The 15,146-nt window shown below is 37.5% G+C and overlaps 1 pseudogene; it reads left to right on the forward strand.

The window, feature by feature from the left end:
• The first annotated feature begins 14,078 nt into the window (after window positions 1-14,078).
• LOC149171693 (putative kinase-like protein TMKL1 pseudogene) lies at window positions 14,079-14,760 on the forward strand (annotated as a pseudogene).
• Window positions 14,761-15,146: the final 386 nt, after the last annotated feature.

Here is a 15,146-nt window from a genome sequence, read left to right on the forward strand (position 1 = left end):
TTTCTAGCTTGGGTTCATTCTACTAATTTGGTTAAATATTGATTGTTTTAGATCCATGATTGGCAACAATTACTTTTTGGAAAATTTTGGCTAGTTAGGGCAATTTGACATTGAGTTTAAATTTTGATCTAATTCAGGGTCATTAACGCAAATGGGTAAATGATACTATGACCTTGTTATTTCTTGTGTTGAATCTGCATTATTCCTCTTTATGTCATTTTGTAGTAGTTACACCCTTCCATATTGGCCTTCCCAGTAATTTAATGGGTAAAATATATGATGACCTTGCTAGTTCTCATGTTGAATTAGCATTGTTCAAATTTATGCAGGTTTGCAGTAGTTACACCCTCTTTTGTTGGCCTTTCGATTATTTTTAAAAGTAAAACATTACAAACCCCAAGATGGCATAGAGTGCTTCTGAAAATAAGTGGGACTCCTTTAGAAAGGAATTCCCAAAATGTCGACCCAAATATATATCAGTATTTCATGACTGCTTCTTAAAATCCCTTCCTAGATGGTTGAATGGAATGTCGATACTATTGTTGTACAATTATATCTATGAAGGATATTACCCTCTTGGTTTCCTTTATATTAAGGGGCTTAGTGTTCATGGAGACTGTTTGACAATCGGAACTTCATCTAATTTTTGCACAGGTGAGATCATCAATAGCCAGATAAATTGCAGCAGTTAATCACCTTGGTGTAGAGGTATATTAATTTTTAACATTTACATAAATTTTTGAATTTTCTCCAGATTCTACAAACAAATCTGTAGTGGAGGAGGGAATGTTAGTCATTATTCCTTCATTTTCATTTTGCTTTTACAAGCACATGGTCATAGGCATGTTTCTTTTGATTCGTTTTATGGTAACAACAAATCCAGTTTGTAAAGACATGCATTGGTGGGAAAGATGACTGTATAGTGTTATATACATTTCATGCTTGCTAGTTGACTCAAAAATGTAATGATCTTTCTCAAGTTGCAATTTTTCTAGGCAGGAAATTCTTTTGTGGATCATCATGGTTGCAATCTATAGGTCTAGATAGAGCTTCTGCAAATCAGATAGTGTGATGTAAAATTACCTCCCTTTATTCTAGTTTTGTTGTGTTTTATTGTGGATAGTTATATTTTGAAGTCATTTTTTTGTATATTTATTAAATTTCATTTTTCTATGAATTTTGATTTTCCTTATAAATTTTTCTAAAGAATACAGAACACGGGTTAAAATATCAACAACCTAGGATCTTTTTTGGTACAGGATGTAATATTTCTTGTTTATGTTTTGCAACATATAATTATATATAGATCTGGTATTATTGCTAGTTAAATTAGATGCATGGATTGCATGTGTCATTTTACCAATAGGCTTATAAAAGTAAACTCACAATAGCACAAAGTTTTGAAGGATGTTGATGCGTGTGTTTGAACTTTCACATTATTCATTACATCCTTTGATGGACTTAGTGTCTAGACACATATTTTCTTAAAAGGTTGTCCAACTCCATGTGATTGAACCCATAACCTAGCAGTTGGAATCTTTTATTGATTGAGACCGCAACATGTAATCTTTGGTGTCATTTCTTAAAGGGTATTCATATTATTTGTCTTTGCATGAAAATGTTTTAAAACTTAGACTTGGCCTTGGAATCAGTCAAGGGTCAATTTGGACTTGGAATTGGAATCAGATTGACTAGGACTGATCTGATTTCAATGACTTGGTTTTACTAAAAAATAGAAAAAAATATGTAAATTTTAATGATTTTTTTCCAAAGATTTCAAACCATTAGAGGAAAAAAATGAAAAGTCTACTCATTTATATACCATGCTAAGGTTTAATAAATCAAAATGACCGAGTGCAATACATATCAACAAGAAAACACATAATGAATGAGACTTTTCCTCTCCAAGTGGCCTTAAAAGTCCAAAAAACACGCAACAAGCTATTGGAGTCTGGCCTACTACATAATACATTATTGCATAGTACTTATAACTGATCAACATGATCAACTATCAAACTCATCACCATTTTTGGGAATGGGATTCTCAAGAGGAGCTACAAAATCATTCTCTACCTCAGAGTCTTGAGACTCCTCATGGATAACCGCAATTGGAGTGGTTATAGTAGTACTAGTAGAAGCACAAGCTAGTTGAGTTGCACGACTAATGCTTACATGTTCCATGATTGGTTCTACATCTACTCATACTAGTGGATCTATATCCAAACCAATGCCCCCCAACTCCAAGTGATCAATATCAAAATCAAGATAAAACTCTACTAAGTGAGACTCCTCTACACATCATGAGGTTGGATCAATATCATCCAACATAATGGGATCTGTATCATGCCTTTCGTTTAGCAATTGGATATCTTAGTTGAAGGTTGTATTGCATGAATATGAGATCATTTAACCATTTTTGTTCCAAATGGTTTCTCTCTTTTGTGTAAATCAACTCAAAGACAAACCAATTATGCTCACACCTAGAAGCATTGCAAGTTAGGCTTAGGACTCGAACTGCAAAATTTTTCAATTCATGACACTAGCTACCAAATGAATCCCACCAATTTGTTGCAAAGAAAAAGTTAGTTCAAAAAATTAGATTTTTCCTGTCTCTGAAAAGTGAAGTATATAAAGATTAAATAACTTATCTTAAAATACTTTAGAATTTCTTACGTAGTTGATCCACATCTTTTGTAATCCTTTCTACGTTTTTTCGAAAAGCACCCAACTCGCTATAGTGAGAGTAGTGATGCATATATGTACTTCAATATGTTTTGTCTCATTAGGGACCATGCGCTCCAACAACTAGTGTAATCCATCTTTGACCTCCGCGGTCTCATCTTCCCCAAAGTGAGATCTGCAATGGTATCTTGGGTCCAAGAAATACTCAGTTGCATGTATATTTGATGGAATTGATTGTTCCATTTTTCATCAATTATGTCCTCAATGGGAACATACTTAGATACTCTATATTTATATGTTGTCCTTATTGCTCCTTTTCTTGATCCATGGTGTCATACATGTATTCCATGGAAAATTTTCCCCATCCACCAACTGCAACACCTTAACAAGGGGCTCGCCAATTTCCACAAATTTATGATTGTACGATTCTTTCCATCAATCCATCCATCTGAAATATGGTAAATCTTGGCCAAATGACGCTCTAAAATCCTTCAATTGTTCCTCTATGGAGGAAATCTCTTTTTCAAAAGGAATTCTCTTAAGTCTGGCAAACCAGGGTCCTTGAAGCCTTTCTTGCTACAATAAGAAAATCTCATGTAGGCTAGTAATAAGGAGAGAAGGAAGCATTCAAGGGGATATTTGCATTATACCACCATATTGCTATATTCACATGCAACATCTTTGTATTTATTCTTCTAATGGGTATCTAAGGTGGGTGTTGGAAATAATACTGAGAGGGGGGGGTGAATCAGTATTATCAGATCAATAAAACTTTTTCAATACTCAGAAACATATACGCTACTTCAGTTAAGTGAACCAGCGTGTACACGCTACTGTGTCTAAAGCAACCAACGTATAACCAGAAATCTTATGATTCTGTTAGTTTATCTTCAGTAAATGCATCAGGACATTATTAACCATATTAAAAGTAAACAGGTGCAGTATAACAGAACAGATCATCACACAAAAGCCACACACATGAACACCATGATATAAGGTGGAAACCCAATGTGGGTGAAAACCACCTACTGCAAGTCGTCTCTATCTTTCTTTAATAAGAAACTTCAGTTTACAATCTTTTGTACTGGTGCAACCTTATACCAGTACGCAGGCTACAACCTACAGAAGGCTACAACCTTCTCTCATTTTCAAAACTCTCCTGGAAGGGAGCTCCAACCCCCCTTTGCTCTTGTACTAGCTAAGATACTAGTACGTAGGTGCTGGCCTACAATCTTCTTTCCTTCAGGTACCACGTTTCATCAATTTTCAGACTGGATACTCCTGAAGCACAACATTACAATCTGAAGACCACGATTCATTCACTCATTGAAGCACAAAACAACCAATACTAGCATCATCAATATTTGAATCACTGAACCACTGAAACCCTGTCAAAACCCAGTCACCAGAACACAGAGCAGACTGCAGAACTTCTGCAACAACAGTCAGACCCAACTGCAACCCCAAAAATTAAGCTTCAAAAGATATACGCTACTTCAATGAAAGAAACCCACGTATACACTCGCTTTTACCAAAGACAACCTGCGTACATATCTAAAAATAATTTCTCATAACTTGCAGCTGTACCAGACATCAGTCATACCCAGAACATAACATTGCGTCAGTATGCAGATCTCAAAATATGCGTAATCAACCATATACCGATAGTTCATTTCAAACCGTTTGATCCCGATCTATCCTTAGATCTAGTCTTCCATCAACTGGTGTGATCTCTCCTTAGCTTAAATCAAGCAACCTAGAACCTGCATACTAGATCTCTTTCTCTTTCAGATATTCAAGACTTTTTGAGTGCAATTGCCTAATGATCTTCTTCTCCTTATATAGCCTTATGCCCTTCACAATACCACGGTCCAAAACCATAGTAACACAATACCATCAACTTCAAAACTCGGGATCAACACGACTGTCGAGATACCTTGGTCCAAAAGCATAGGCTCAAGTACTGAGGACTAACTACCACGGACCAAAAGAAAGCTTCTCGACATGTACGCTCTTTTCTGTTCATGAAACTGCGTGTTTACGCGACCTTGTATATAGCGAGCATGCGTATCCGTGACTTAGTATATAGCGTACCGGCGTGTATACACAACTTGGGCTTAATGAACCTGCGTATAAGAAATTTCTCTTCATTCTTGTAGTCTGGACTGAGATCTATCTTCAAAGAGAGTTGCCACCAAGGACAACATCTGTACCGTAGCGCCACACCTGTGCCAAAATGCCAACAATCTCCCCCTTTGGACTTTATGGCAACCCCAAGATCCTTAGAATCATTCTCCCCCTTTGTCATGAAGGGCAAAGGGCTGTGCTCCCCCTGAGTACATGCTGATATCTCTGCTCTGCTGTGCTGAACATGCTCCCCCTGACTGTAGGCAAGATCTGCAAAAGATGTTCTTCAAAAGAACCAAGACTTGTACATCATAAAGGGCCTTCCTATCACCAAAAGACTCAATATATGCATCCATACTCCCAACCAAGAGGGGATACATCAGAAATTTACATATAACAACCAATTACATTACATCATTCATCCCAGGCATAGTGGGGAAACCAACATAGGCCGTTACATGACCTTGACACCATAGAAGAAATATCACAAAAGAGATACATAGAGACAAAAAATCTAGACCAAGACTTATGAAAGTCACCAGCAACATCTGATAATCATCGTTTAGTTCAGCAACCAAGATTTCCTTCTGTGCTCCTTCTCCTGAAACCAACAACAGATGTGAACTAGGACAAAAAACATCTAAATGCCAACAATGCTTTATTAGACTTTAAGCTGCTCCCCTGAAACTGTGCCTGCTGCTCCCCCTGAAACTGTGCCTGAAAGACTCTATCATACCCATCTCAGACCTTCTCCAACCAGAATCTGCCCTTGCTGTTCAGGACTCCATATACGCGACTTAACCTGCATAAATCAGCGTATGTACGTGGATATCCCTTACACAACTCGCGTATACCAACTTTTCTTTAGAACAGACAAGCTTCAACAGTAGGATGAAGCATCAACTACTCCCAGCTTTTGTCTGAGATATTCAAAAGTCTCCCTGGGCAGTGGTTTTGTGAGAATATCAGCAACTTGTTCTTTAGAAGGAACATACTCCGACTTGACCTTTTGTTCAAGCACTTGTTCCCGGAGGAAGTGATACTTGATTGGTATATGCTTGGTCTTTGAATGCATGACTGGATTCTTTGAAATGCTGATTGCACTTGTATTATCACATAAGATAGAGACTGGTGGAGTGCAAGTGATTTGAAAATCCTGCAAGGTCTGCATCATCCAAAGAAGTTGTGTGCAACAAGATGCCGCAGCCACATATTCTGCTTCAGCTGTAGATAAAGCAATTGAACTCTGTTTCTTGCTGAACCAAGATACTAATCTGGAACCCATGAAGAAAGCACCACCACTTGTGCTTTTCCTGTCATCCACACTTCCGCCCCAATCTGCATCTGTGTAAGCATGAAGAGTGAGATCTGTATCTCTAGGATACCATAAGCCATAGTTTTGAGTCCTTTGAAGATACTTGAAGATTCTTTTGACTGCCTGAAGATGAGTTTCCTTTGGGTTGGCTTGAAATCTTCCAACAATTCCTACTGCATGCATAATGTCCGGTCGGGCACCTGTCAAATAAAGCAAACTCCCAATCATGGATCTATAAGTTGGTTGATGACCTGCTGTTGATTCATCATTTGTACTGAGGCTGCATCCTGTAACCATGGGGGTACATACTGGCTTTGAATATTCCATGCCATACTTCTTCAAGATCTGCTTGAGGTACTTGGTTTGAGACAAGAAAATACCTCCTTCATTTTGTTGGATTTGCAATCCAAGAAAGTATGTCAATTCTCCAAGTAATGACATTTCAAATTCTTTCTGCATAACCAAGGCAAAGTTTTGACTCATAGCTTCTTCATTGCTACCAAAGATAATATCATCTACATACACAACAAGTATTAGCAATTTGTTATTTTCAACTTTCATATAGAGATTGCTATCTGCTGATCCTTTTGAAAAACCTTGTTGGTGAAGATATTTGTCCAAACGATAGTACCAAGCCCTTGGAGCTTGTTTGAGACCATGGGGAGCCTTTTTTAATCTGCATACAAGGTTTCGATCATTCCCAAGAATGAAACCATCTGGCTGCTCAATATATACTTCTTCTTCTAAGTCTCCATTCAGAAAGGCTGATTTCACGTCCATTTGAAATACCTTGAAGTTTTGAAAGCTTGAGAGAGCAAGGAACATTCGGATGGCCTCAAGTCTTGCAACAGGAGCAAAGGTCTCTTCAAAATCTATTCCTTCTTGTTGCGCATACCCTTTACAAACAAGTCTGGCCTTGTTTCTAATTACTTCTCCATTTTCATTCAATTTATTTTTGAAGACCCATTTTGTCCCTATGACATTCTTATCTTTTGGTCTAGGAACCAATTCCCAAGTGTTGTTCTTTTCGATCTGCTCAATTTCGTCATCCATTGCTTTGACCCAACATTCATCTTTGCATGCCTCTTTCACATTTTGTGGTTCAGTGGAAGAGATTAATGCCAAATAGCTTGAAGCTTCTGCAATTGTTCTTCTTGTTTGTACTCCTGCTTCTTTCTGCCCCACAATCTGAGATTCTGGATGATTCTTCTGAACATATCTGGATGGAGTCTTCTCTTCTATTCTTGTCTGCTCCTCTGGTTCTTCTTGAGGTTCTTCTTCTTCTTGAGGTTCTTCTTCATCATTCTGTCTTTGAGGGTAGCCTTCATCTTCTTCGTTGTCTTCATGATGAACTTGCCTAGGAATGTATCCCTTCTCATCAACCACAACATCAATGCTGTCAACAATTCTGCCAAGTCTTTTATTGTAGCACTTGTATGCTTTGCTATGTGGAGAATAACCAAGAAGAATGCCTTCATCTGCTCTTGGTTCGAGTTTGCCAAGTTTCTCATCAGTATTCTTAATATAACATTTGCTCCCAAAGATTTTGAAGTGCTTCACCGAAGGAGTCTTACCACACCAAAGCTCATGAGGAGTTTGAGTGCTGTTTACTCGAAAATTTGTTTTGTTGAGAATAATAACCGCAGCATGTGCAGCTTTACCCCAGAAAGTTGCGGGAGTACCTGACTCATCAAGCATAGCACGAGCCATTTGTTGGATTGTTCTGTTCATTCTTTCCACAACTCCATTTTGCTGAGGAGTTCTAGCTGTAGAGAATTCTCTTCTTATCCCATGTTCTTCACAGAAATCGAAAAATTCATTCGAGGTAAACTCCCCACCTCTGTCAGATCTGAGGCACTTAATTTTGTGTCCTGATTCATTTTCAGCCAAGGCTTTGAAGGATTTGAATTTTTCGAATGCTTCATCTTTGTGCTTCATAAGTCCTAACCAGACAAACCTGGAGAAATCGTCAATGAATAATATCAAATATTCTTCTCCTCGAGGTGTTATTTTTTCTGAATGGACCACATGTATCTGTATGAACTAGCTCAAGAGGCATGCTAGCTGATCCTTCCTTCTCAGGAAAATTAGTTCTGGTTTGCTTTCCAAACTGACATGATTTGCATATGGTGTTGTCTAGAATTTTGATATCTGGAAGGTCACGAACTGCCTGATATTTGCATGCTTTCCTTATTTGTGGAAAGCTTAGATGCCCCAACCTCCGATGCCATAGCCAGTGTTCATCATTCTTTCTCAAATAGCATTGTTGTTGTCTTTCTTCAAATATGTATAGATTATTTGGAGTCCTTCTTCCTTTGATCACTGTTTCACCTGTATCAAGATCACGAACACAACATCCATTTGATCTAAATATTACCTCTGTTCCTTGATCGCACATCTGACTGACACTCAGAAGATTATGCTTCAATCCATCAACATACAAAACATTTCCAGCTTTGACCTTCTCTTTCAGCGGAGCAACGCCTTTTCCTTTTATGGCTGCAGAGATATCGTTTCCAAAGGAAACTTTCTTTCCCTTTTCTAATGCGGTATATGATTCAAGTTTTTCTTTGTCCCCTGTCATATGCTTCGAACATCCGCTGTCAATGTACCATAGACTTTCTTGACCTTCTGCATAAAAGGCTATCCCACATCTTTCTGGTTGCGGTTCCTTTATTCTCCATGTTCTGACATTTGAGGTTTGTTCCTTCTGAGTTGTCTTCCAGAATCTGCTCCTGCATTCAGAGTCTTCATGTCCAAAGTTATTACAAATAGAGCATTCAACTTCATTTTCAAGAACCAAAAAGTTGTTATAAGTCCTTTTCATGGTTCCAGTCATACTTCTTTGCTTTTGAGCTTCTCTAGTCATGATTGTCTTGTAGGCAACACATTGAGCTGCTTTGTGACCGAAGTTATGGCAAGAAAAACATTGGCCATTAAAGAAATTTCTGCGATAATCAGATCTATCATCCAACCGATTGTAGCTTCTATCCATTCTTGGGGCAAATTGGGAAGATTTTACCTGTGGCTGATTGTAGCTTCTGTTTGTCCTTAAGGCACCTTGTCCCCGAATTTCTTGATTTGTTCTTGAGGTAAACTGTCCCTGATTCACTTGATGACTTTTATTTGGCCTTTGCTCACTTCTCCTTGCTGCATCAAGATAACTTTTAGAAGTAGAAGCTTGAGATGTTTCTCCATTATATCCCAGACCTGTCTTGATCAGAGGAGAACGCTGCACATTGATAATCTCATCCAAGGTTTCAGATCCTTTAACAAATTTAAGATTAATCGCTTTTGTTTTCTCAATCTCCTTTCTAAGACAAACAATCTCACATTCCAATTTTTCAAGATGTTTTTCCTTTTCAGCCAGTTGACATTGTAGAGAGTCAATAATAGCACTTTTCTCTTCTAAGCAAACTTTGATATTATTCATTTCTTCATAAAATCCTTCTACATCTATAGCATCCATGTAGTCATCATCTTCAAAAGCCATTAAAAGTTTATATCTGTTACCTTGTTCATCTTCGTCACTATTTGAAAGACCATCACTATCTTCATGAGTGTAATAGCTTTTCTTCTTTTCATTCTGTTTCTTGTTCCATTTGACAGGTTCCTTTCCCCTGTCATTCTTATCTTTGTGAGGACATTTGGCAGCATAATGACCTACTCTTCCACAAGCAAAGCATTTAAAAGGTAACTTACCTCTGAACCTTCCAGAACCCCTTTGAAGATTTCTGACAAAATTTGATTCTTCTTCTTCATCTTCTGGCACGTGACTTGCTTCATAATAATCTTCTTTGCCTGAAGCCTTGAAAGCAACTTCTCTTCTGTCTGATGGACCTCCTTTTCTCATTTCATAAGCAGTTAGAATTCCGTGAAGCTGAGACATAGTAAGAATTCGTAGATTTTCCTTTTCTTCTATTGCAGACACTTTAGATTCAAATTTGGGGGACAATGATCTTAGAACCTTTTCAACCACAATAGCCTCTTTTATTTCTTCACCCAAGTTTTTCATGCAATTAACAATCTCATCTACCCTAAGGAAATAGTTAGCCACACTTTCATCATTATACATTCTGAGAGTCTCATACTTAATCCTGAGAGTTTGAAGTTTAACACGCTTTACCTGTTCGTCTCCTTCATAGCTCGTGACAATTTTGTCCCATATTTCTTTTGTGGATTTATAGTGCATTACCTTCATGAATTCCGATTGGGATATATATCCTAATAGAGTACTGACTGCTTTCGCATTTGTTTCATATTTCTTTTTCTCGGCTGCATCTGTAGGAGTAGCTGAAGGAAAAGTGTAGCCTGTCTCTACGATGTCCCAAACTTCTGTACCAAGAGATTGAAGATAGGCAGTAAGTCTTACCTTCCAATAATTGAAGTTTGTCCCATCAAAAACCGGTGGCCTGATTGATGCTTCTCTCTCATAGTTGCTCATGATGAACGATCTACCTTCAAGCGATCAAGCTTCTCTGAAGGACCTGCTCTGATACCAATTGTTGGAACTAATACTGAGAGGGGGGGGGGTGAATCATTATTATCAGATCAATAAAACTTTTTCAATACTCAGAAACATATACGCTACTTCAGTTAAGTGAACCAGCGTGTACACGCTACTGTGTCTAAAGCAACCAGCGTATAACCAGAAATCTTATGATTCAGTTAGTTTATCTTCAGTAAATGCATCAGGACATTATTAACCATATTAAAAGTAAACAGGTGCAGTATAACAGAACAGATCATCACACAAAAGCCACACACATGAACACCATGATATAAGGTGGAAACCCAATGTGGGTGAAAACCACCTGCTGCAAGTCGTCTCTATCTTTCTTTAATAAGAAACTTCAGTTTACAATCTTTTGTACTGGTGCAGCCTTATACCAGTACGCAGGCTACAACTTGTAGAAGGCTACAACCTTCTCTCGTTTTCAAAACTCTCCTGGAGGGGAGCTCCAACCCCCCTTTGCTCTTGTACTAGCTAAGATACTAGTACGTAGGTGCTGGCCTACAATCTTCTTTCCTTCAGGTACCACGTTTCATCAATTTTCAGACTGGATACTCCTGAAGCACAACATTACAATCTGAAGACCACGATTCATTCACTCATTGAAGCACAAAACAACCAATACTAGCATCATCAATCTTTGAATCACTGAACCACTGAAACCCTGTCAAAACCCAGTCACCAGAACACAGAGCAGACTACAGAACTTCTGCAACAACAGTCAGACCCAACTGCAACCCTAAACATTAAGCTTCAAAAGATATATGCTACTTCAATGAAAGAAACCCGCATATACACTCGCTTTTACCAAAGACAACCTGCGTACAGATCTAAAAATAATTTCTCATAACTTGCAGCTGTACCAGACATCAGTCATACCCAGAACATAACATTGCGTCAGTATGCAGATCTAAGAATATGCGTAATCAACCATATACTGATAGTTCATTTCAAACCGTTTGATCCCGATCTATCCTTAGATCTAGTCTTCCATCAACTGGTATGATCTCTCCTTAGCTTAAATCAAGCAACCCAGAACCTGCATACTAGATCTCTTTCTCTTTCAGATATTCAAGACTTTTTGAGTGCAATTGCCTAATGATCTTCTTCTCCTTATATAGCCTTAGGCCCTTCACAATACCACGGTCCAAAACCATAGTAACACAATACCATCAACTTCAAAACTCGGGATCAACATGACTGTCGAGATACCTTGGTCCAAAAGCATAGGCTCAAGTACCGAGGACTAACTACCACGGACCAAAAGAAAGCTTCTCGACATGTACGCTCTTTTCTGTTCATGAAACTGCGTGTATACGCGACCTTGTATATAGCGAGCATGCATATCCGCGACTTAGTATATAGCGTACAGGCGTGTATACGCAACTTGGGCTTAATGAACCTGCGTATAAGAAATTTCTCTTCATTCTTGTAGTCTAGATTGAGATCTATCTTCAAAGAGAGTTGCCATCAAGGACAACATCTGTACCGTAGCGCCACACCTGTGCCAAAATGCCAACAGTGGGATGTGTTTGAATTGATTAAGATCCATTAGCAGAGATGAGGGTTTGTGTGACATAACTTTGAATGTTCTTTGTTAGGATGCCTAACATCACTACCAGGGGTAGGAACATAATGGAAAGGGTCCAAGACATTGGTATAGGGGATAGAGGAAGAGTCTTCAATCTCAAATTCAAAACCAACGTTTACTCCCATTGCAATAAGTTTCCTCTTCTTCTATATTTCATTATTTATCTCCTTTTGCCTAGCCTTGTCTTCTTCAATTTTTTTGAAACAGACTTTGCATCCTCATTTTAATCTTTCCAATCTCCTCTAATGGTGATTTTCATGGGGCAACATGGCCTCTTATATCAACTAAGTGTTGTTTCAACCTATGAATCCTTGTGTTTCTTGCAAAAGTTGTTGTACACCTCATTATCAAAAACATCAGCATGGATCAATGTAGTGTCCTTCACTCTTGTGGTCATGGTAAATGGAAAGAAATCTCCAAATATGCAACATTGAAATCCTACTTTAAACTTCAAAGTTCAAGTTTCAAACTAGAATAACTATGGACCATGGAAGTTTGAAAGTGCAAAAATGCAAAGACAAATTTGAAATCTACATTTTAAGGAGAGAAAATAACAGGGACAAACATTAAATCCACATTTTAAGGAGAGAATAAAATACAGACAAACTTTTCATTTGACTATTTACATACTTGGGAATAAGAAGAATGGAAAGTGGGCACCTCTAAGCTTGAAAATGGGTTTTACCCTCCTCCCTTAGATGCCAAATATCCACCAAAAATAGCCCAATATCATTGCAAAACAAGGTTTAGCCTCTAATCTCACTCTAACTCACTAGTCTTGAATGTTGCTCAATGTTATCAGAATTGAACATGTGACCAAATTGGTCGGCCTCTTGAATCGAGAAGGGAAAAAACTAGACGAAAAAATTGGTTGACCAAAAAATTTAAAAATATATAAATTATTCAAATTTTAAAGAAAAACATATAAATCATGTGCATCCACATGAATATAAACTATTTATACACAAAGTAAATGGAAAGAAATCTCCAAATATGAAACATTGAAAACCTAATTGAAACTTCAAAGTTCAAGTTTCAAACTAGTATAACTATGAACCATAGAAGGCTGCAAGTACAAAAATGCAAAGACATATTTGAAGTCTACATTTTAAGGAGTGAAAAAAACATGGACAAACATCAAATCCACACTTTGAGGAGAGAAAAAAGGAGGGATAATATAGTCATTTGACTATTTACATACTTGGGAACATGGAAAATTTTAGGGGCTAATGTTTGCTGAGTGGGCTAATTTTCCATGATTTTTCCACAAAAAAGATTCACCAATTTCCAATTTTTATAAAAGACAATTCACCCAAATTTTAGAATGTAAAATTATTTTACCTTAGAAATCACCAACATTATATAGAGACTATATATAAAATCATTATAATTTTGAATAATTTTACAAATATACCAATGAACATTTTATATTTTTCATATTAGGGATTAGTGAGATTCGCCAATGTTGTTAAACTTCAAGAAAATTTTCCATCCTTAATATTTTTCTTGCTTGGGAATAAGAAGAATGGATAGTGGGCTCCTCCAAGAATGAAAATGGGTTGTACCCTCGTCCCTTAGATGCCAAATATCCACCACAAACAACCCAATATCATTGCAAAACAAGCTTTAGCCTCCAATCTCTCTCTAACTCATTTCTGTTGAATGCTGCTCAATGTTATCAGAATCAAACCAGTGACCAAATTGGCCGACCTCTTGAACCAGGAAGGCAAAGAACTAGACCAAAAAAGCTCAACCAAAAAAATTAAAAATATAAAAAATATTCAAGTTTTAAAGAAAAAACATATATATTCATGTGCATCCACATGAATCCAAACTATTTATACACAAATATGCAAAATTTCTCATTTATATGGCAAGTAATAGTGGATAATAATTTAGTGCCTCTCAGGGCATTTTATTACGGAGAAAGAGGAGAAAAGTTGTTGGCCTATGACTATATGTCGAAAGGTAGCTTGGTTGATCTTCTTCATGGTTCAAGCACACAACATCTAAGCTAGTACCATTGGTAAAACAATGCTTTTGGAGCATCTCATGGGCTCGCCCATCTGGCTATAGGGCTTGAAACACTATGTATCCCATCTCACAGATTTTGGGTTGGCTAGGTTGATGAGTTCTAATGTTGTGGCCGAGATGTGGCAGCTCCAAGTCTAGAAGGCTACAAGGCTTCTAAGATTCAAAAAATGAAGAAGGCTAATACCAAGACTGATATCTACAGCTTTGGTATTTTTATTTTGGAAATATTGATGGGCAAGAGGCCATGTAAGAATGCTTCAAATGAGATTGTGGATTTGCATGAAGGTTTCAATGCTTGAAGAATGCACCACGCAGATTTTCGACATTGAAATTTTGAGGGGAATTAGAAGCCTAATAGATGATGGATTGCTTCATGCTCTTAAGCTTGCAATGGGTTGTTGTGCACCTTCACCTGCTATGAGGCCATATATTAAGGAAATTGTAAAACAATTGGAGGAATTATGACTCAAAATGCATTCCTCAATTATAAATACCTAAGGCCCTTGCTATAGATTAGGCATCTACCTGTTTTGGATTTGATTTCCATCCCCATTGGCATTATGTTTATTAGAACCTTGTTATGTTTATGTATTGACCCACTTGGTATGAGAGTAAGGCCCATATACCGATACATGCCTTGTTAGTATGAGATACATCACAACCAATTAAGTGTGTTTATGTTGAATATTGTTGAATTTTTTACTGAAAAAATTAAGTGAGATTGCATTCCTTACACATTCATCTTTATTAACTATTTCACAGGGCATTTCATTCCAATATTGGGACAGAATAGCCTTACAACCCCTCCAAGGGACAAAATTGTCATTCTTGGAAATGGAAATGCCAAAGGTTTGATGGACCATTAATTTATGTCTACAATTTAT

Source organism: Pinus tabuliformis, chromosome 4_2 (assembly GCF_031772625.1).
Source record: "Pinus tabuliformis cultivar Carrire ecotype Pingquan chromosome 4_2, CPIR1, whole genome shotgun sequence".
NCBI lineage: Eukaryota > Viridiplantae > Streptophyta > Pinopsida > Pinales > Pinaceae > Pinus > Pinus tabuliformis.